Consider the following 22,878-nt stretch of genomic DNA (forward strand, 5'->3'; position numbering starts at 1 on the left):
TCTTATTAGCTCTGAGTTTGTCTTCCAGGTGTGTGTGATTGTATTGGATAGTCTTACAATCATCCATTTTTACACTATAGCCCTTTATACACTACAAGCTTTCAATCTACTAAAGCAGACCATTAACTGAAGCATGAGCACTGCTTGAAAGGCAGTTATAAAACTCAGATATAAAGTCTTTATTACCCCAGTAGAATAAAAATAGAGGGGGAGAATAAAATCTTTTCCCCCAATTTCTAAGCAGTGTTATACAGAACACTTCAGAAGTTCCATGAGGTCTTTCAAAGTCAAGTGTAATAAAAAATGCAGAAAGCTGGGTGGCTTAGTGGGTTAAGAAACTGACCTTGATTTCAGCTCAGGTCATGAGCTCAGGGTCCTGAGATGAAGCCCCAAATCAGGCTCTGCACTCCACGAGAAGTCTGCTTAAGACTCTTTTTTCCTTCTGCCTCCACACCCTCCCCTCTCTCATGCTCTCTCTCTCTGTCTTTAAATTTAAAAAGCTTAAAAAAAAAAAAAAAAAGAATGGGACAATTTGCACGTTCTTCCTAAAATTGTGAAGTTTATCACTAACTTGTATCCTTCAGGTGGTGAAACTATTGTGAATTTCATGCCCTCCATTTTTCTTCCTAATAACTTTTCAAGTTTTTAGAAGCCAAGCCAAATGATTTCTCTCACTGATTAATCAGACATTCTGGGATGATTCTGTAAAGGCCCAGGATCAAAAGCTTGAGCCATACCTAGCATGAAACTGTTCTTCCCAAGTCTAGTCATGCTCAATGGCCTAGCATATCAAATGATTTAGACCACAACTGGAGGATTATAATAAGTGTGTTGAATAATGAAAAATAGTATAAACACCTATGAATTCAAAAGTGAATCAGAATGTTTTAAAGGATTTTCTCATAAAAACATTGTACTTGGGGCGCCTGGGTGGCTTAGTTGGTTAATTATCTGCCTTTAGCTCAGGTCATGATCCCAGGGTCCTGGAATCGAGCTCTGCATCAGGCTCCCGCTTCTCCCTCACCCTCTGTTGCTCCCCCTGCTTGTGCTCTCTCTCACTTGCTCTCTCTCTCTTTCTCAAATAAATAAATAAAATCTTTTAAAAAAAAAACACATTGTACTTAATTCAAGAAAAGAAAGAGAAAAAAATACATTATTTCAGGTCACTGTGGTGCTTTGTTAAAACATAGCTGGCTCAACATTGATTGAGATCTGAAGTTAACTTATTTTGAATGTTGCAAATGTATGAAATAACTCAATTTGTAAGAAATTAATGGAGATGTATAAAGAACTTCTCAAACTCAACACCCAAAATTCAAATAATCAAGTCAAAAAATGGGCAGAAGAAATGAACAGACACTTCTCCAAAGAAGACACACAAATGACTAACAGATACATGAAAAAATGTTCAACATCATTAGCCACCAGGGATATTCAAATCAAAACCACACTGAGATACCACCTTACACCAATTAGAATGGCAGAAATTTATAAGGCAAAAACAACAAATGTTGGAGAGGTTGTGGAGAAAGGGAAACCCTCTTACACTGTTGGTGGGAATGCAAGGTGGTACAGCCACTTTGGAAAACAGTGTGGAGGTTCCTCAAAAAGCTAAAAATAGAGCTACCCTATGACCCATAAATTACACTACTGGGTATTTACCCCAAAGATACAGATGTAGTTAAAAGAAGGGCCATATGTACCCCAACGTTCATAGCACCAATTATCATGATAGACAAACTGTGGAAGGACTGAGATGCCCTTCAACAGATGAATAAAGAAGATGTGGTCCATATATACAATGGAATATACTCAGCCATCAGAAAGGATGAATACTCAACATTTGCATCAATATGGATGGAACTGGAGGGGATTATGCTAAGTGAAATAAGTAAAGCAGAGATTATTATCATATTATTATCATATGGTTTATTATCATATGGTTTCACTTATTTGTAGAACATAAGGAATAGCATGGAGGACATTAGGAGAAGAAAGGAAAAAATGAAGGGGAGAATCAAAGGGAGAGAAAAACCATGAGAGACTACTGACCCTGGGAAATAAAATGAGGGTTTTGGAGTCGAGGAGGTTAGGGAGATAGGTTAGCCTGGTAATGGGTATTAAGGAGGGCATGTAATGCATTGAGCACTGGGTGTTATATGCAAACAATGAATCATGGAACAGTACATCAAAACTAATGATGTACTGTATGGTGACTAACATCATATAATAATAATAAAGAAAACATAAGAACAAAAAAAGAAATAAATGGAAATCAGGAGCACCTATACAATTGGGGAATTTACAGAATACAGTTGCTACTATAATATTCATAATAGGCAGAAAGTTTATACTTGAAGAAAAGAAGAGAGAGGAATATAAGAAAGCTTCCTTACATCTCTAGTTCTAACTTCTAACATGACTTGAGTGGCCTCTTGTAATTATATTCAATAAGCATAAGCTGGCAGCTAATGGAGCACATCATGGGGTTTTTTGTTTGCTTGTTTGTTTGTTTTGGATAATACAATAATATAAGAAAGTGATAGTTCATTTAGACCAGGCAAAACATTTTATCTATTTCCCCACTGCTCCCAACTTTCCCTATTGTGTTATATCTGACATTATTACCTACTTCTAACATCTATATTCACATAAGTTTGCTTCTTCTTCTCTATTTTCCATTTCAAATTCTGAATTCTACAGCTACTGAAGTAGCCCAAATACTGAAGCTTTCATTCTCTTTCATAACTGTGTTTTGTCTTATCCTCTCCACTATTTGAAAGTCTTTAATCCATTCTCAAAGTACTTGCTCCAGATGAGCTGGGCTAACTGTAATTACTTTTTCATGTCTCAGTTCAATCACCACACAAACATGCCTCTGTGGCTTAGTTACCCTACTCTTTGCTACAGTCTGAATGTTTGTGTCCCCCTCCCCAAAGTCATATTTTGAAATCATAACCCCTAAAGCTGATAGTATTATGAAGTGGAGCCTTTGAAAGGTGTTTAGGTCATGAAGGTGGAGCCATCACCTCATGAATGGAATTAATGTTCTTACAGAAAAGACCCCAGAGATGTTCCTGCCCCCTACACCATGTGAGGACACAGCAAGAAGCCACCATCAATGACCCAGAGTGCAGGCCTTCACCAGACATTGAATCTTCTAGCTCTTTGAACTTGGACTTCCCAGCCTCCAGAACCATGAGAAATAAGATAACCAGTCTCTGGCATTTTGTTATAGTAGCCTGAATGGGCTAAGATGAGATTTGCATCCATAGGTCCTTACATTTAATTCAGAAAATTCTTTGCAGTCTAATTTTTAAATTTCTTGTATATGAATCTGAAATGTACATACTTGTGCAACTTGTTCATCTCTATATTCTCAAAATCAAATATAGTATCTGGAACACAGTGGATGATCTATAAATATTGCTTTACAAATAACAAATATCCATTCATTCTATCAAATTCACTCAAGTCCTGATTTTACTCATCAAAATGTAAATGGCAATAAAAATATTAGGAACTCTCACAAAGAGTCAAGGAACAAAACAAAACAGAACCTCCTGGTACTAATAAGTAATTACAGCAAAATTGTAGTACATAAAGTTAATTATTAATTGACTTTTGTTTAAAGTCTATTTTCTTTCTATATATTAGCAATGAAAAATTGGGATTAAAAATGTGAAAATATAATGCCACTTATATGAGCAAGAAAAACAAAAAAATGTGTACACACAAAAAATGTGTAGGCATAATTCTAACAAAATATGTGTACACACAAAAAATGTGTAGGCATAGTTCTAACAAAATATGTACAAGTTATACAGGAGAAACACTATAAAAACATGATAAAAGGAATAAAAGAAAAACTGAATAAATGGAGAGATATACTATGTTCATTGATAGACGACTCAATAGTGTTAAGGTATCCATTCTTCCCAACTTGATCTACATATTCAAACTAAATCCCACCAAATTACTATTGACAAATTAATTTTAAAATTTGTAGAAAAAATTTATAGGGACCTCTAATAGATAACAGAAGTAAATCAGAAGACTAACAACAGCCAGCTTCAAAACTTACTACATTACAGTAATCAAGACAGTGTAAAACTGGGAAAAGTATAGACAAGCAGACCAGTGGAACAGAATAGAGAACAGCAAAATAAGCAAATACACATAATGTCACCTTATCTTTGAGGGAAAAAAACAAAGGCTACTTAATGAAGAAAAATTATCTTTTTAACAAATGGTGCTGGAACAACTGGACATCCACATGCAGAAACAAAAACAAAAAAACCTAAAACCTTGACACAAACTGTGTATCTCATAAAAACTAACTCAGTATGGATCACAGGTCTAAATGTAAGCCCAAATCTATAAAATGCCTAAAAGAAAACATAGGAGAAAATGTAGCTGACTTTGGGTTTGGTAATAATTTATTAGATACAAGGTGAAAAACATGATACATGAAAAAGAATTGGTAAGTTAAACAGCATTAAAATCAAAAAGTTCTCCTCTGCAAAAGATACTGTTAGGAGAATAAAAGGACAACCCAAGATTGGGAGAAAATTTTTTCAAAACGCACATATGATTAAAAAACCAAACTTGATATTCAAGATAGATGAAGAACTTTAAAAAACTCAACAATAAGTAAACAATACAATTTAAAAACAAGCAAGAGATTGGAACAGATACTTCACCAAAGAAGAAATGCAGATGGCACATAAACAAAAGGAAAGATGTTCAACATCACATGTCATTAGGGAATTACAAATTAAAACAAAGTGGTATCACTACATATCTATTAAAATTGATTAAAATCCAAAACAGTGTAACATCAAATGCTGGTAAGAAAGTAGAGTAATGGGAGGTCTCATTCATTAACATCGAGAATGCAGAAATGGTAGAGCCACCTTGGAAAACGGTTGGTTCAGTTTGTTTTGTTTTGTTTTGTTCTTTGGGTTTTGTTTTTTTTGTTTGTTTGTTTGTTTGTTTGTTTTTAAGATAAACATGCTCTGTGCAAAACCTCACTGGAATTTTTATAGGTGTTCTATTGAATCTGTAGTAACTTGGTTAGCATGGAAATTTTTACCATATTAATTTTTTCAATCTATGGGCTTAAAAAATGTTTCCATTTATTTGTATCTGAAATTTCTTTCATCAGTGTTTTACAGTTTTCAGGATACAGATCTTTCACCTCCTTGGTTAAATTGATTTCTAAGTATTTTATTATTTTTTAGTATATGTGCTGCCGAAGCGAGCACGAGTATTTTATTATTTTTGATGTTATTATAAATTAGGATTATTTTCTTGGTTTCTTTCTCTGATGGTTCCTTGTGGCATATATACACAACCAATGTATGTTGATTTTGTATCATGCAGTTTTATTAACTTTATTTGTTTTAATTGTGTGTGTGTGTGTGTGTGTGTGTGTGTAGTCTTTAGGGTTTTCTCTATATAAGATCATGCCATCTGCAGAGACATCTTTACCTTTCCCTTTAGAGTTTGCATGAATTTTATTTCTTTTTCTTGCCTAATTGCTCTGGCCTAATTGCTTCAGTACTCTGCTGAATAAAAGTGAGCACATTTGCCTTGTTTCTGAACATGCAGAAAAAGCCTTTTAACCTTTTACTATTAAGTTCAATGTTAGCTGAGGGCTTGTCACATACTGCCTTTATCATTTTGAGGTATATTCCTTTTATATTCAATTTGTTGAGAGTTTTTCTCATAAAAGGATGCTGAATTTTGTCAGATGCTTTTTCTGCCTATGTTGAGATGCTCAGAGGATTTTTACCCTTTATTCTGTTAATGTGGTGTTTTACATTGACTGATTTGCTATGTTGAACCATTCTTATATCCCAGGGTAAATGCCATATGATCATGATGCATGATTCTTCTGTGATGTTGAATTTAGTCTGCCAGTATTTTGTTGGGATTTTTGAATCTATGTTCATTTGAATATTGGACCTGATGAATCTATGTTCATCAGGAATATTGGACCTCTAATTTTCTTTTCTTGTATTGTCCCTGTCTAGTTTTGGTATAAGGGTAATCCTGGCCTCACAAAATGAGTTCAAAGTGTTGCTTCTTCTGCAGATTTTCCACAGATACAGAAAGAACAATCTTAAAATTGATATGGTTCCATATCAATTCATGGAACCATGAAATAACCTGAATAACTAAAGAAATCTTGAGCAAGAAGAATGCAGCTAGATATATCATACATCCTGATTTCAAATTATATTACAAATCTAGAATAATCAAAAAAGTATAACATTAACAGAAAAATAATCATATGGAATGGAATAGACAGTCCAGACATAAACCCAGGCATATATGGTCAACTAATTTTTGAACAGAGATGCCAGAAATATATAACAGGAAAAGGATAATCTTTTCAATAAATGGTGTTGGGAAAACTGGATATCCACGTGCAAAAGAATGAAATTAAACCATTGTCTTCCATCATATACAAAATCAACTCAAAATTGATTAAAGACATAAACATGAGATCTTGAATTGTAAAAGAAAATATTGAGGGAAAAGATCTTTGACATTGATTTTTTTTCTTTTTTTAAAATTTATTATTTTTTTTTTACATTGCTCTTGACAATGGTATTTTAGAATGACAAAGCACAGGCAACAAAAGCAAAAATAGATAAGTGAGACTACATCAAACTAAAAAGTTTCTGTACAGCAAAGGTAACAAAATAACAAATCAACATAAAGTAATAAACAACAAAGTAAAAGGGCAACCAAAGGAATGGGAAAAAATATTTGCAAATCATAAATAAGGACTTAATATTCAAAATATAAAAGGAACTCATCAAACTTGATAGCAAAAGAACATATAAGCCAATTGAAAAAATGAGCAAACGACCCAAGTAGACAATTTTTTCCAAAGAATGTGTATAAATGGTCAACAAGAATATGAGAAAAAGCTCATTATTATTAGTCATCAGAGACATGCAAATTATAACCACAATGATATACTATGTCACACCTCTTTAGGATGGCTGTTATAAAAATAGGACGGCTGTTAAAGATAAGGTGAAACAGGAACCCTTAGACATTGTCAGTTTGATTTGATACATCTGTTATGAAAAGCAGTATGAAATTTCCTCCAAAAAGTTAAAGATATAACTACTGTATTATCCAGAAATCCTATTCTGAGTATATATTCAAAGGAAATAAAATCACTATCTCAAAGAGATATACATATTCACATATTCATTGCAGCATTATTCACAGTAGCCAAGATATTGAGACAACTTAAGTGTTCAAACTATTCATTAACAGATGAATGAATAAAGGAAAACACACACACACACACACACACACACACACACACACAAATAGAATATTATTCAACCTTAAAAAAAGAAGGAAATTCTTCCATTTGCACATGGATGGAGCTGGAATACAATATGCTAAATGAAATATGCCAGACACAGAAAGACAAATACTACATGATCCTACTTGCATGCAGAATATAAAAAGGCCAAACTCATAGAAACAGAGAATATAATGGTGGTTACCAGGGAGAAGGAAGAGAAAGGAGCTGGTGGAGCAGAGAATATTTTAGGGCAGTGAAACTATTCTGTATAATTCTATAACATTAGATACAAAACATAATCCATGTATCAAATACATAATGCCCAAAACAGAACTGTAAAACACAAAGTAAACTATGAACTTTTAGTTAATAATAATGATTGATATTGGCTTATCAATTGTGACAAACATATCACTCTAACATAAAATAATTAATAAGGAAATGTGTGGGAGGGAGGAAGAAGTATATGAAAATTCTCTATATTTTCAACTTCTGTAAACCTAAAATTGCTCTAAAAATGTCTATTAAGTTTTTTAAAAAGAGGAGTCTGAGGCTCAAAGAAATTAATATTCACAAGTGGAAATAATATTTACAGGAAATTAATACTAAAAGACATATTGAAGCTATTGTATTTTAAAGAAAGTAAGATCATTAGGAAATTGTGGTATTCTTGTAGGCAATGGGACAAAAATTGGTTCATGAGAATAAGTAGGGTTTTAAAACCCATAGAAGAAAGAGAAGGATGTCCCAGACACAGAGGAGAACATAGAATTTATTATTAAAACCATTAAATTCTAAAAAAAAATCATTCAGTTCTATATACTTTATTTTTGTATTTGTTGAGTATAGTTGACACACAATGTTACACTAGTTTCAGGTGTACAACATAGTGGTTGACAAGTTTATACATTATGCTATGCTCACCACAAGTGTAGCTATCATTTGTCACCATACAGTGTGATTATAATACCATTGACAATATTCCTATGCTGTGCCTTTTGTTCCCATGCCTTATCCATTCCATAACTGGAAGACTATATTTCCCACTTCCCTTCACCCATTTTGCTCATACCCCCACCTTCCTGCCTACCGGCAACAATTTGTTCTCTATGTATAGGTCTGATTCTGCTTTTCTGATTCATTTGTTCTTTTAGATTCCACATGAGTGAGTTCATGCAGTATTTGTCTTTCTCAGTCTCAATTATTTCACTCAGTATAACAACTTACCCTCTAAGTCTATTCATCTGGTTGTAAATGACATTATCTAATTATTTTTGTGGCTGCATAATATTCTTCTGCATGTGTGTGTCTGTGTCTGTAAACCACATCTTTCTCCATCTGTCTAGCAATGGACACCTTGGCTGCTTCCGTACCTTAGTTATTGTAAATGATGCTGCAGTTAGCATAGGGATGCATCTACCCTTTCTAATTAGTGCTTTCATTTTCTTTGGATAAATAACCAATGGAATTATTGCATCATGTGGTATTCCTATTTTTACTTTTGTGACAAAACTCCATACTGTTTTCCACAGTGGCTATACCAATCTACATGCCCATCAACAGTATATGAGGGTTCCCTTTTCACCACAACCTTGCCAACACTTGCTAATTTTTGTCTTTTTCATTTTAGCCATTCTGACAGGCATAAGGTGATAGCTTAATGTGGTTTTGATTTGAATTTTCCAGATGATAAGTGATGCTGAGCATCTTTTCATGCGTTTCTTGGCCATCCATTGTCTTTGGGAAAATGTCTATTCTGGTCCTCAGCATATTTTTATTTTTGCTGTTGAGTTGTATAATTTTTTAATATATTTTGGATATTAACCACTTGCCAGATATGTCCCAAAGAAAATGAATAGCTAAAGCAATCTTGAAAAAGAAAAACAAAGCTGGAGCTTTCACAATCCCAAATTTCAACGTATATTACAAAGCCGTAGCAATCAAAACAGTATCACACTGGCACAAAAATAGACTCACTGATCACGGGACAGAATAGAGAGCTCAGAAATAAACCCACGCTTATACGGTCACGCTTATACGGTCAATTAATCTATGACAAAGAAGGCAAAAATATACAATGGGGAAAAGACAATGGTACTGGGAAAACTGGACAGCCACATGTAAAAGAATGAAACCGGACCTTACAACATACACAAAAATAAACTCAAATATGAGACCTGAATCCATAAAATCCTAGGAAACATGGAGTAATTTCTCTGACATTGACCATAGCAACATTTTCCTAGATATGTCTCCTGACAAAACTAAACTATTAAGACTTCATCGACATAAAACACTTTTGTACAGTGAAGGAAACTATCCACAAATCCAAAAGGCAATCCATGGAATGGGAGAAGATATCTGATTTGCTTTATTTTACGCACAGTTATGAAGCAATAGACTCAGCCTAAAAATAAACCTGAATTTCAAAAGAATGCTTTGTTATTTTTTAGTCCCAATCTATTGGAACCGAATGGGTCAACAAAAAACTTTGCTTATTGTCTTTCTCCAGAGTAGATATAGTACAAACATCTCAAAGTATACACTTTTTGGAATATTAGAACAAATTTTTGGTTTTTCCTATCTTGTCTTCTCTTGAATGGATGGGATAGAATTTGAAGGGGACATTCATATATAAACACCAGCTTCTTATTGTAAAATTTGTTTGAACATGTGTAATTCTTTGTCCAACAACTTAATACAACAGCTGAATTTCAAAATTGTTTTTTTGGCCTATCCTTGAGTAATCTGTGCATTTTGCACAGTCAGCCATTTTAAACATCATTTTAACTCACATCAGAATGAGTAGGCCATGTGGCCAGGAAATATTTTCATAATAGTACTATTTCAATATCACTTTCCTTTCTGGGTATGACTGGTAAGTGATGCAGCAGGATCTGGCAAGCTAAGGAGACGAGTAACAGTGCACGCACATGCACACATGCACACACACGTGCCCATGTCCACACATACAAGATAACTTTCTTTACTTTACATAAAGCAGAGTGAAAGCAGGATAAATACTGTTGTCAATTCTATGATAGTTCTGCCTTCAGCTTGCAAAATGTTTTAAAATCCAAGTAAAATTTTGCACAGGATAGGACGTTGCCTTTCAAGGCTCTTCTGTGGGTTTCACTTTGAGCTCCTGCCAACAGTGGTTACTTATATAGAAACACTTTCTTCCCAATTCAATTTCCATTCCTTGATCAAACAAAACAAAACAACAACAAAACACTTCTGAAGCAAGTAGGATGTGGGGGATAAAGGTCAGAAGAAGTGAGGTTGGGGCACCCGGGTGGCTCAGTTGATTAAGCGTCTGCCTTTGGCTCAGGTCATGATCCCAGGGTCTTGGGATCAAGCCCCACATCTGGCTCCCTGTTCAGCGGGGATCCTGTTTCTCCCTCTATCCCTCCTCCTACCCCTACTCATGCTCTCACTCTCTCTCAAATAAATAAATAAAGTCTTAAAAAAAAAAAAGTGAGGTTAAGGGAATCTAGTTTACATTGTACCTCTATTGCCATTCTCTCCTTCAAAGGGAAACAGTGTAAATCACATACTCAGCCTTCCTGTAAATGTTCCTCAGAATCCACTCCCTGATTAGTTTTCCTCTCTGTCCTATTATCCACAACACACATGCATATGCATGGAAATAAAATGCATTACTGAGGAAGGGAATAACAACAATTTTTCAGGTGTTCATTAAATGTGTAGCTTCTACATAGGGGAGAGTCTGATATCAACACAGGTACCATAGACTCTTCATATGTTTGATTTAAATTAAACATTGAACTAAATAAATAGATGTGGAAATATAGTTTGAATGAATAGATTTGTATTCATTTTAGCCCTAACAATAGTACATTTAAAAATATTCACAAAATGAACACAATTAATATGACTATATTTTGCCATTTCAATCAAGTTAATGCTGGTTACACTAAAGAACATTTCTTGATCTAATGTAGAAATCAAACATGAGAGAAACTACAGTCATCAATATTTTGCTATAATTACATTCTTTTAAAATATTAATAATATAAAATAACAAAATATTGTAAAATCAGGGACTCAGATGACAGCTAACATCATTTTCATTCAGTACTCTACTAGATATCCTAGCAATTGAAATAAGACCTATAAACTACAGACAAGGTGCACAATTTGGAAAGGAAGGAAAACACTGTCATTATTCATAACTGATATGATTACTTACATTAAAAATAATCCGTAAGATAAATTATTTTATTACAAAGAAAGTTTTAGCTTTGTTGCTAAATTAAAGATCAGTATGAAAATTTAATTATACTTTATATACCACCCACAGTTAGAAAATGTTATTAAAAATACATACCAATAACAATATTAGTACATAATATAAAGTATCAGGAATGAGTCTATCAAAGCTATCAAGACCTTTATGTAAGTACTACAAAATTACCGTAAAATATATTAAAGGAAGCTTACATAAATATATGGTATTATATATGATTATTCCTGTATATTATATTACATCCTATTACATATAGTTTATGAATAGGGAGATTCAATATATTAAAAACATTACATCTCCCCAGATTCATTTAAAAAAAATCAATGTAATCCCAATTAAAAAGGACCTTTTTTGAACTTATCAAGCTGATAATGAAACAGACATCAGGAAGCTAAGGTCTGAGAATAGTGGAAACACTCCTATTATAGAAGAACCAGGAAGACAAACTCTTCTCGATTTCTAGAATTATGATAAAGTTGAATTGATAAAACACCTGTCTGATCTTAGCAGAGACAAAGAAAAAGGACCAGAGACCAGCATAGAAAGCTGAGAAATAGACCTAAATAAACTCGGAAGGGTAATATGTAAAGAGCTGATACTGAAGAACAGGGAGTAAATTATATACCTTTTAACAATGCTGGGACAACCGATTATCTATACAGAAACAAGTTTTACAAATTCCCCACTCTGCATCTTTAACAAAGACCAATTCTAGATGGAACAAAATGGAATTTATCTCATCTAGATTAGATAAATGTAAATAAAAAAAAAAAAACAACACTCTGAAGCAAGTATACAGGACATACTTAGCAATGCGGTTTGGGATGATTTTTTAAAGCATTATACAAAAATAAAAAGCATTAAAAAAGATGTTTGATACATTGAAAAACTTCTGTTTATTAAAAATAAAGATAAACAACATAGTAAGTGTAGAAAAACAAGCCCCAAACTGGGAGGTGATATTTGCAATACATTGAGTGAGAACGTTGAGCTCGGAATATAAAGAACCCTACAAATCAATGTGAATAAAGTCAGTCTACACCAAAAATGACCAAATGTTCTATAAATATGAGAAAAAAAACCCAAGAGGAAAAAAATGCTCTGTTTTATTACTAATCAGGGAAATGCAAATTAAAACCACTTTTAGTTTCATTTCACACATGAAAAATTGGTAACATTCAAAAAGTCAAACAATATTGGTTTATTAGTTATGAGAAATGTACCACACTGATGTAACATTTTATAAAAGAGAAAATGGGAGGGGTGGAGTACAGAGCATTCTCTGTACTATCTCTGCAATCTTCTTATTAATATAAAACTATTCTAACATAAGTATTTTTTAAAAGTGGAGCAAAAAAACACCAATATGAAGGACATGAAGGTTTCCTTGTTTTATTCTATTTTTATTGAACATGAAACAGTTCAAACCATCACTTTTTCAGGGAAGCCTTTCCTGGCCTTGGATGATTTCCATTTATTCTGCCATATCCTCTCACAGCACAGTGTTTTCATGGTATACTTTCAGCTTCATATTTATTTCAGTAATCAATTGATTAATATTTGCTTTATCCACTAGATGGTAAGCTCCAAGAAATCAGACATAGTATCTGCTATCCATCACCATGAAAGCTTCAGGATCTGGCATAGACCCTACTTAATAAAAAATCTGTGAATGAATGTAAGAACCCAGAAAAGGGAACAGAATGATTTTAAGAGCAGAGGTTTTTGTCTTGTTCGTTCACATGTGTAGCAGCCGATGTTACCTGGGAAGAAGAGTACAAAGAGCTACAGAGAGAACGTTTGTGCCTGTGCCGGATGAAGCAGGGCAAACGCTAAAATGATTTTCACAATTCTTTTGTCCCCTGTAGGTTAATTGACTTTTGGTATAGTCGCACTGATTGCCCTCAGACTAAAAAGTTGGAGCAAGGAATACCAGGTTCCAGGACACAGTCCTTGAGTGGAGAACGAATGCACAAGTAAGACACAGATTTCCATTACATTCTTGTATAGATATAATTAATGGACAGGAAGCTATAACCCTATAGCTTATTGTCATCTCAAAACTAATGGTTGTCACCTCCATAATCTTCGAGGAACCACCCTTAGGAAGCACAGTACCTATTTTTAGGATGCTTTATCCAAACATTCTAAAATTTCATTGATTAGCATTGGACTTATTTTTTTTTAAGTGAACACTGTATGTAAAATTAGAGTTCAAGAAACTCCTTTGTAGTGGACTTTAGGATGTAAACGAATGGAAACATAAATGTGTGGTCCTAAAAAATACTATGTCTTGGTTTTGGTAGAAACTCTTTTTATCTACAAGCATGTTTGCAATTAAGTTGTATTTGAAGTCATTCTGGTGACTTCTCTTGCCGTTTATGGGTTTTAGTGTAATTCTGAAACATAAATCCATCCCCTCAACAGTACTTGAACAATCCTAAGAATTATTATGAATTTTTACTCTCTACTCATAAAAAATGGAACATAACAGCTACATTTTTTTATAATTCATAGTAATTACATGACACTAGTATGCCTTTAAATTTAATCGCGATTCACTTTCTCCAAGTGAATTTCTCCAGTCCTCCAACAAGGACTCCCTTGTTGGAAGCCAAGGAATTTGCATGTTTAGAAATGATACATTGAGCTAGAGCAGGAAGTGATGCTTTATACCAGAAAATCATTCCAGAAGTGAACCGTTAAAGGCATTAGGGTCTGTAATACGAGCCATTGCCTGATGGATCTTTAAGCTTCAAAACCCTGTTTTAAAGTTGCAAAGGCAGTTTGGGGGTTTTCTTTTTCTAACATCCTTGGACTTCAAAATGAATTCAGCTTCTTTGGGGGCTATTGAATTTGGAACTGCGTCATGTCCCCGGGGCACGCCTCAATTTCTAAAGTGTCTGCACAAGCACACATGTGTGCATGACTCTATGTGTTCCAGTAAAGATGCTGAGGATTTCTACTATTTGTGATAGTAGAAATCCAGGTCAACTCTGCTTTCAAATATGCACATGTAATCTTTTGAACAGGCATTGTTATTTGAGCATCACTGATTCAGAAAACATCAAGTGAATGTTGCTGCAAAGCAAATCTTCTTGCTTTCTGTGTCCCATCAACCAGGAATGATTAGTTCTCCAGGTTTGCAGACTCTTAGAAATAGGATACAAATTCAAGGAGTAGGAATCTTCTTTTGAAATATAAGCCTGATCACAAACCCATCTCTCCAGACAATATTTAGTTCAGTGGGGGTCTGTTAAATCTAGCTGTGTTTGCAAGGCTGCTCCAGGTCGAATTTCTGCTGCTTCGAAAAGAATTCTGATTAGCATTGATTTCCAATAACCAATCTATGAAAATCTATAACGCCTCCCTACAGGCTCAAGTCGAGGGTGGCAAACCTTGGTTAGCTTTTCTGCACCTGGCTTCTTTTAGAAGCCTAGAAAAGCATATTTCCATAGAGTGGGAAGAAAGCCAAATGCACTCTAAGCAAGTCATAAGGGTACTATTTCCAGAGGATTGGAATTTTCTGACCTGAAAATGAAAATCAAAATAACATCTGAGCATCCTCACTCGTTTGATAGTAACACTTGGCTAGTCTTTGATGGAATTGGGTCACTGCCCTTAAGGATTAACTCTAAACTGGAGACAATATATATTCAAAGAAGTTATATATCATTTTTTTTAATTTGTTTTTTTTTGGGGGGGGTGCGGATTTCAGTGAAATTGAATCTATGGGAAATATAATTTTATTTCTCAGGCTTTGAAATCTAAATCCATACCTTATAAACTGAGTTCTTTAAAGTTTTAAAAATTGACAAGATTCTAAGAAACAATGCAGTTGAAACAAAACATCTCTCTTAATGCAGGCTTGGCCAAGGTAGTAGCAATGAATCGATAACACCCAAATTTAAAAGCTTTCTTGACAATGTGTAGGACCTACATTTTATCTCTCTTATAAACTTGAGGTGCTATTTAATAATCCCTATGCCAGCTTTAAAAATATCCATTAATATAGGATCAAAAGAATTTCTTGCCCTTATATATTTTTTACTTCCTTTCAACTATTTATTTTCCTTAAGAAACGTCTTGTGTTTCATCAGTGAATGTGTTCTTGTCTGCTTTCCTCTAACAACACATTAACAATGAATTTATGACACATGAATAAATTCTAATGACTTCTTTGTTGTTGAATACTTTGACTTAAGTCATTTTATTTCAAAGACCATAATTTTCTGATACCAAACTAGGAAAATAATGTTAAACTTTAAAAAAGAAAGATTTATGAAAATATATACAGAAAACATCTTAATCCTGATCTAAACTGTAATATTATGTCCTGTACACTGAAATCCAGACACATTTTTCCAACTTCCAAATCATAATCTCCACACATATGCAATTTATCATGTCTACACCAGAAATAGAGATTTCTAAGCCCAACCCTGTTCTTCTAACAGCTATTTACATTTACAACTCACCAAATGGAACCAGTATTCTCTCAGTTTGGAAATTTGGAGTGCTGTTGTTGATTTCTCTTTGCTCTTTAGTCCTTCTCAAGTTCTGTCAAGTTTATTTTCAAAATGTATCAAGGCACCACCATCCCTCTAGGAGTGATGCAGTTCACTTCCAATTAGCATTTCTGCTTCTATCTCTTTTAGACTCCCCTTTATAATCTATTAAATCTGTAGGAGCCAAGTGGCCATTTAAAAATATAACTCAGATCATTTCTCTCCCCTAATTGAAATTGTGCACCGTCTTCTCATTGTATTTGGAATAAGGTCTATAGTCCTTAATCTGGACCCTGACAATTTCTCAGTCTACATCCTACTATAGTCCTGTTCAATAACCACTCTGCTGATCCCCCAAAAGTTTAGCTTCGTTCTCAGCTGCGGGTTTGTGCTGCTGTTGCTTGGTCTGCCTAGACCTCTCTTATCCCAGCATCATCCCAGGTGGTTACACTCTGTAATTCACCCCACCTAAAAAAAAAAAAAAACCAGACTCAAGATTCAAATAAAAACCAGGGATGCCTGGGTGACTCAGTGAGTTAAGCCTCTGCCTTTGGCTCAGGTCATGATCTCAGGGTCCTGGCATCGAGCCCCACATCAGGCTCTCTTCTCAGCAGGGGGCCTGCTTCCCCCTCTCCCTCTGCCTGCCTCTCTGCCTACTTGTGATCTCTCTCTCTGTCAAATAAATAAATAAAATTTAATAAATAAATAAATAAATAAATATCACATTGAGATACCACCTTATACTAGTTAGAGTGGCCAAAATTAATAGGACAGGAAACAAGTTGGAGAGGATATGGAGAAAGGGGAACCCTCTTACACTGTTGGTGGGAACGTAAATTGGTGCAGTCACTTTGGAAAACAGTGTGGAGATTCCTCAAAATATTAAAAATACAGTTACCCTATGACCCTGCAATTGTACTACTGGGTATTTACCCCAAAGATACCAATGTAATTAAGAGAAGGGCCATCTGTACCCCAATGTTCATAGCAGAAATGGCCACAATCGCCAGACTGTGCGAAGAGCCAAGATGCCCTTCAACGGACGAATGGATAAAGAAGACGTGGTCCATATATACAATGGAGTATGAGGCCTCCATCAGAAAAGATGAATACCCAACTTTTGTATCAACATGGACGGGACTGGAGGAGATTATGCTGAGTGAAATAAGTCAAGCAGAGAGAGTCAATTATCATATGGTTTCACTTACTAGTGGAGCATAAGGAATAACACGGAGGACATTAGGAGAAGGAAAGGAAAAGTGAACTGGGGGAATTCGGAGGGAGAGAAGAAGCATGAGAGACTGTGGACTCTGAGAAACAAACTGAGGGTTTTGGAGGGGAGGGGTGGGGGATGGGTGAGCCTGGTGGTGGGTATTGTGGAGGGCACATATTGCATGGAACACTGGGTGTGGTGCATAAACAATGAATCTTGGAACATTGAAAAAAATTAAATTAAATTTAAAACAAAACAAAACAAAACAAAACCCAGACTCCTTCCCTGTCCCCCTCAATCACATCACTCTGTTATATATTCCTCAGCACATTGCTGGCTTTCTAAAATTATGCTGTTGTTTTGTTTATGCGTTTATTTGCCATTTCCTTTCAGCCCCTGGAATGTTTTCCTTTCAGCCCCTTTAGAACAGAATTTGTTTTTCTCGTCCACTGTAAATACGATATCCACGTGCCTAGCACAGGGTCTGACATATTAGACAACAAAAACATGCTTGCTAAATACATGACGAACTAATAGGATACCTTACCTTTAATCCCAAGAGCAAGTGCTACATATAAAGGCCCTTAATTAATTTCAGAATTCATGATTCTGATTTGAGTAAATCCACAGTAACTTAAGACTTAATTTTCAATTAGCTTATGGGTGAACATTTTCTTTTTTTTTTTTTTAAGATTTTATTTATTTGACACAGAGAGAGATCACAAGTAGGCAGAGAGGCAGGCAGAGAGAGAGAAGGGGGAAGCAGGCTCCCTGCTGAGCAGAGAGCCTGATTCGGGGCTCAATCTCAGGACCCTGAGATCATGACCTGAGCCTAAGGCAGAGGTTTAACCCACTGAGCCACCCAGGCGCCCCTGGGTGAACATTTTCTTAAACACTCTTTCTCCTGCTTGAAAACACCAGTAAGTTTGAGTTCTCAAAATAACTCCCCCTCAAAATGAAAATTTAAATAACAAGGTATTATAATGCATACATAGTTTTGTTTTGTTTTGTTTGTTTTTGTTTTTGTTTTTGTTTTTTTACAAAACAACGATAGCATTAGACTCTGAACTCTCTTTATAAACGGAGAATTTCAGGTACTTAAGTTAATATCCATTAATTTAATGCCCACATTTCCCAATTTTTATTTTGTGGAAAATCTTTGTTGCCCTGCATGTCTGGTTTCTGTCTGGAAGCTTGCAGAAAGCCCCCACTGGTGGTGAGAGGTGATGAGCCAGTCCACAGCCAGATGACTAGACATCTAATGGTGGCCTCCACCAACCAGAAATAAAACATAGCTATACTAACAGAGTTTTGTATTTCCACCACACCAAAGAAATCAAAATATATTTTATTATCCAAAAATAAAACTCATATGGAAAACAGTTTACAATAGAGAAAACTGGTTTTTGATTTGGTTTAAATACTACCCATCAGGCTTTTTAAAACATATTATCAATGAATACCACAAACCAGGACTGTCACGGCTTTAGAAGATTGTATCTTATTCTTTGTTTCTTCCAAACAGTCTACTGATTCAGGATTCACAGATGAAAGTTCCTAAGTTCTTAAATGTATGTTGGAACAGGGCCATTTATGTTTCAGTGGCTGAGATATTGAGAGTGAGGGAGATTGTACGGGAGGAGGGGGCATATAGGAACTCTGTACTTTCCACTCTATTTTGCTGTAGCTCCAAAACTGCTCTAGAAAATGAAGACTACTAAAAAAAAAAATTATTATTTTTTTTAAATCTTCCAGATCAGTTAGATTTGAAGAAATAGCTTATGGCATACTGGAAAATACTACTGCCTCATACACACACATACACATAGACACACAGATATCTCTAATCATTATCTCTAATTTTCATGCCAAATTTAGCCTCCACCAGGACACTAAATTCTTACAGAACAAACAGAAGTTGACTTCCAAATTCCAATTGATTCATACACGCACACTCCATTCTCTGCACCATTTATTCTTGGGATATATGTCTCAATGTCATTTATACCTGTGTTTTACTTTAATAATTATACTAATTCTTTTTACTCTTCTTAGACTGAACAGATATCATGATTGCTTCTTACTCTGTTAAAAGAATAGCATTCTGATTTTTTCCATATCCTTTTTTAAAATTATAGACAGAAGACAGCTAATTTTTCATTTACACAAGATTTTTTCTTTAAGTAAGCTTCTTCTAACAATTACTGAGCCAAGACTCCAAGCACTACTGTCTGTGTAACTTTTTTTTCCCTTAAAAATGAGAGTTCCCTTTAATAATCCATTTAGCTTACCCATAGAAAGTATTAGAATTTAAACTGTTGAACAAAAAGTAACTTTTTCAGAGAAGACTGACTGTAATATTACTTACGTTTGATTACCAAGGTGTTTGCTTAGGATTTTCATATCTGCATAAAGAGGCTAAAATAAAGTTTTCTCAAAGAAAAAATTAATGGGTAAAAATATTTCATAAGGAAGTGCTTTTATAAAATCTACTTGTATCATGAGAACAAAAGAATAAATCTTTACATAAAGAAAACATGTTAAATGTTTTAAACTCATTAAATTCATATCATACCTATTATAATCAGGCCAAGAAGGAAACTCACATGTTCCCTTGAGTGGATTGATTTTCTTATGATATTTAAATGAATGGGAGGTGTTTTATAGTCATAAATAACATCAAAGTGTACTATTCATGTCCTGGGATTAAAGTTCTGCTGTTAGTGTGAAGTTAATCATCTTCACAATTATATAATCAAATGAAGAACTTTGAGTATTTTTATATAGGGAGAAGAAAAACCCCTAAGGCTCCTTTTCTTCACACTTGTGAAAAGAATATCTGTGAAGAAAAGAAAAGGAACTTTTTAACCACACATCCTTGGGGAACCCTTTGGACACCATGGGCATTTAAGAATCACAGTGAAAATGAAGAAATTAAAATATCCTGGATCACAGACATGGGTTTTTCTTGAGGGTAAAATTGCTAAAGGAGGATAAAACCAAAGACAAGTAAAAATTAGTTAGGATAAGGAATCCTTACATTCCACAATATATCAACCATACATAGACTATATATTTCTACTTTTCTGATTTTAAAAAAATGATGACCAAAAGGCGGGGGGAGAAACTAAGTCTTTGTCATTTCCTCTCCTGGATGATTAAGGGGAGAATAAAGCATAAAGTTAACTTAAAGGCTCATTTCCCATTCAGAGTTAATTCATTCTTCAGATAAGAAACTGCTTTCATATTCAGTCCATAAAGTAAATGTCTTGGTGATACCGAATTTTAAAAAAAAGGTATATTGGATACTATGAATTATTCACAGGACATTCTAGAGTGCTGAAGAACACACTATTAAGTCAGCTTTAATATTGCAATCCACTGCAGTAAACAAGCATCCTTTGTCTATATATCTATGTGACCAATAACTTATCTTTAACAAAAGAATTTTCTCTAATTTAAAACTGTTATAAAAATTGAGGATTAGGTTGATGATCTCTCTAAACATTAAAAAAAAAAAAAGCAAATTACCAATCTGCTTGAACCATGTATTAAATTCCCTCTTCAATTTAATGCATACTATGTTTAACATAGGATGTAACAAACATGACCCTTTATCAAACCTATTTAAAGGTGCAGAATCTGAAGCCAGGAGCAATTGAGCTTGTCTACATGAAAACAGTATCTTTTGAATTCTTTCATTCCCATGTGCTCATCTTTTAAATGAGTATTCGCTTAATTAAAATTTTAAGAACTAGGTAAAAAGAACAGTTACATAAGTACTCTGAACATTGACTTTGCCGCTGTTAATTCTTTGGGGTCAGATTCATTTCCAAGCAGGCTGAGACCCAGGATGCCTGATAAGGGCAGGAGGCCTATTTGCATGCACCACCACAACACTCCCGCTTTTCCTTCACTCCTTGTGTTGTTCTTGCTCCCAAGACTCTTAAGTACCTTGCCAGCTGATTTGCAACCCAAAGAAAAGAAAGTGAAGAATTGTGAAGAGATGTATTACTAAGGGGTAACGAACCAGGAAGCGACTAGATACACTTGCAAAGGTGACCCTCTGTTAGGCAGTGAAGAAGTTCCACCTCCTAGCCCAGTGTTGCAGTGCCTCCCTTAACATCAAATGGAAGCATATGGTGGGGAAATTGCCCAGGATTTCAAAAGATCTGTGCTTCCAGGGCACAGCTAGTGATGCCTGGAAGAAGAGCCAAGTGAGACCTAGCTGGTGAGTCTCTTTGAAGACACCAACCTGTGTGCTGCCCATGCCAGTCATGTAAGGTTCATCCCAAAGACCTTCAGCTAGAGAATGTGCTTAAGATCCACCATGATGGGGAACATTCCATTATTAAAATGAAACAAAACAAAACAAACCAGAAACTAAAACAATGTATTTCCCTCTCATATCAGTAAGATTTTTGTTGTTGTTGTTCATAGAGCCAAAGGAAAACTAACTGTATGATACCAAGTAGGAAAATAGGAGACAAAATCGTATATTATGATTTTTTTCATTTAATTTCTGTAGGCATTTTTAACATAAATGTGGAGCCACAAAGCACTAACACAAGTCAAAAATATCTTAGTAAATAAGACTGAGCAGTTCAACTTCAATAAAATTAAAAATAAGCCTGTTAAATTTGGGGAGAACCATGTCAGCATGTGGATTTTTAAAAGCAACTTAAATTTCTTATTGACAGTAACTAAATGGTTCTTTGTAGTTTTGTTTATCATTAGTAAATTGCATCTATTCATTCTACTATTCTGAGTAGTCCTACACAGAAGTACATATTTTTGAGGCTTGTTTATCATCTATGCCCCTCCATTATTAAAATATATTGGACTACCAAAATACTTATTCTATACAAATACCCCATTGGGGCAATATATAATATACAATTATGACACCTGAATAGTTTGCTCACCTCTTTTGCCCCCTCCCCAATTCTCTGATTCCCAGATTTAATTCACAGTATATCTGCACAGTTCAAAACAACACAGAGATAGGGAAGCTGGTGCCTGATTCACCTAATATTAATTAAAATCATATGAACAGTACCCCACATCTGTAGTTGTAACAAAAGAAAAATACACACACACATAATTTCAAAACTGTGCTTAGCATAAGAGTTTTAGTCTCAAAAAAGAAAAAAAAAGAGTTTTGCTCTCAAACCTTTACTTAATTTTTAGGGGCACCTGAGTGGCTCAGTTGGTTAAACATCTGCCTATGGCTCTGGTCATGATCCCACTGCCCTGGGAACAAGCCCCACTTCAGATTCTCTGCTCACTGGGCAGGCTGCTTCTCCCTCTCCCTCTGCCTACTGTTCCTGCTTCCTGTGCTCTCTGTCAAATAAATAAAATCTTTTAAAAAAAGTTTACTTATTTTTAACAATATATTGTTACACAAAAATAGAGTTATATGTTGTTAAGTGCAAAATTAATTACACATATATGGTATTCAGAAGTAAGTGCTACTTTCCTGATAGGACTGGAAAAGAAAATTTTTTTTTTTTTTTTTTGCAAAGAGATAAAGTACAAAAAGAGTTAA

Source organism: Martes martes (assembly GCF_963455335.1).
Source record: "Martes martes genome assembly, chromosome: 13".
Taxonomy (NCBI): Eukaryota; Metazoa; Chordata; class Mammalia; order Carnivora; family Mustelidae; genus Martes; species Martes martes.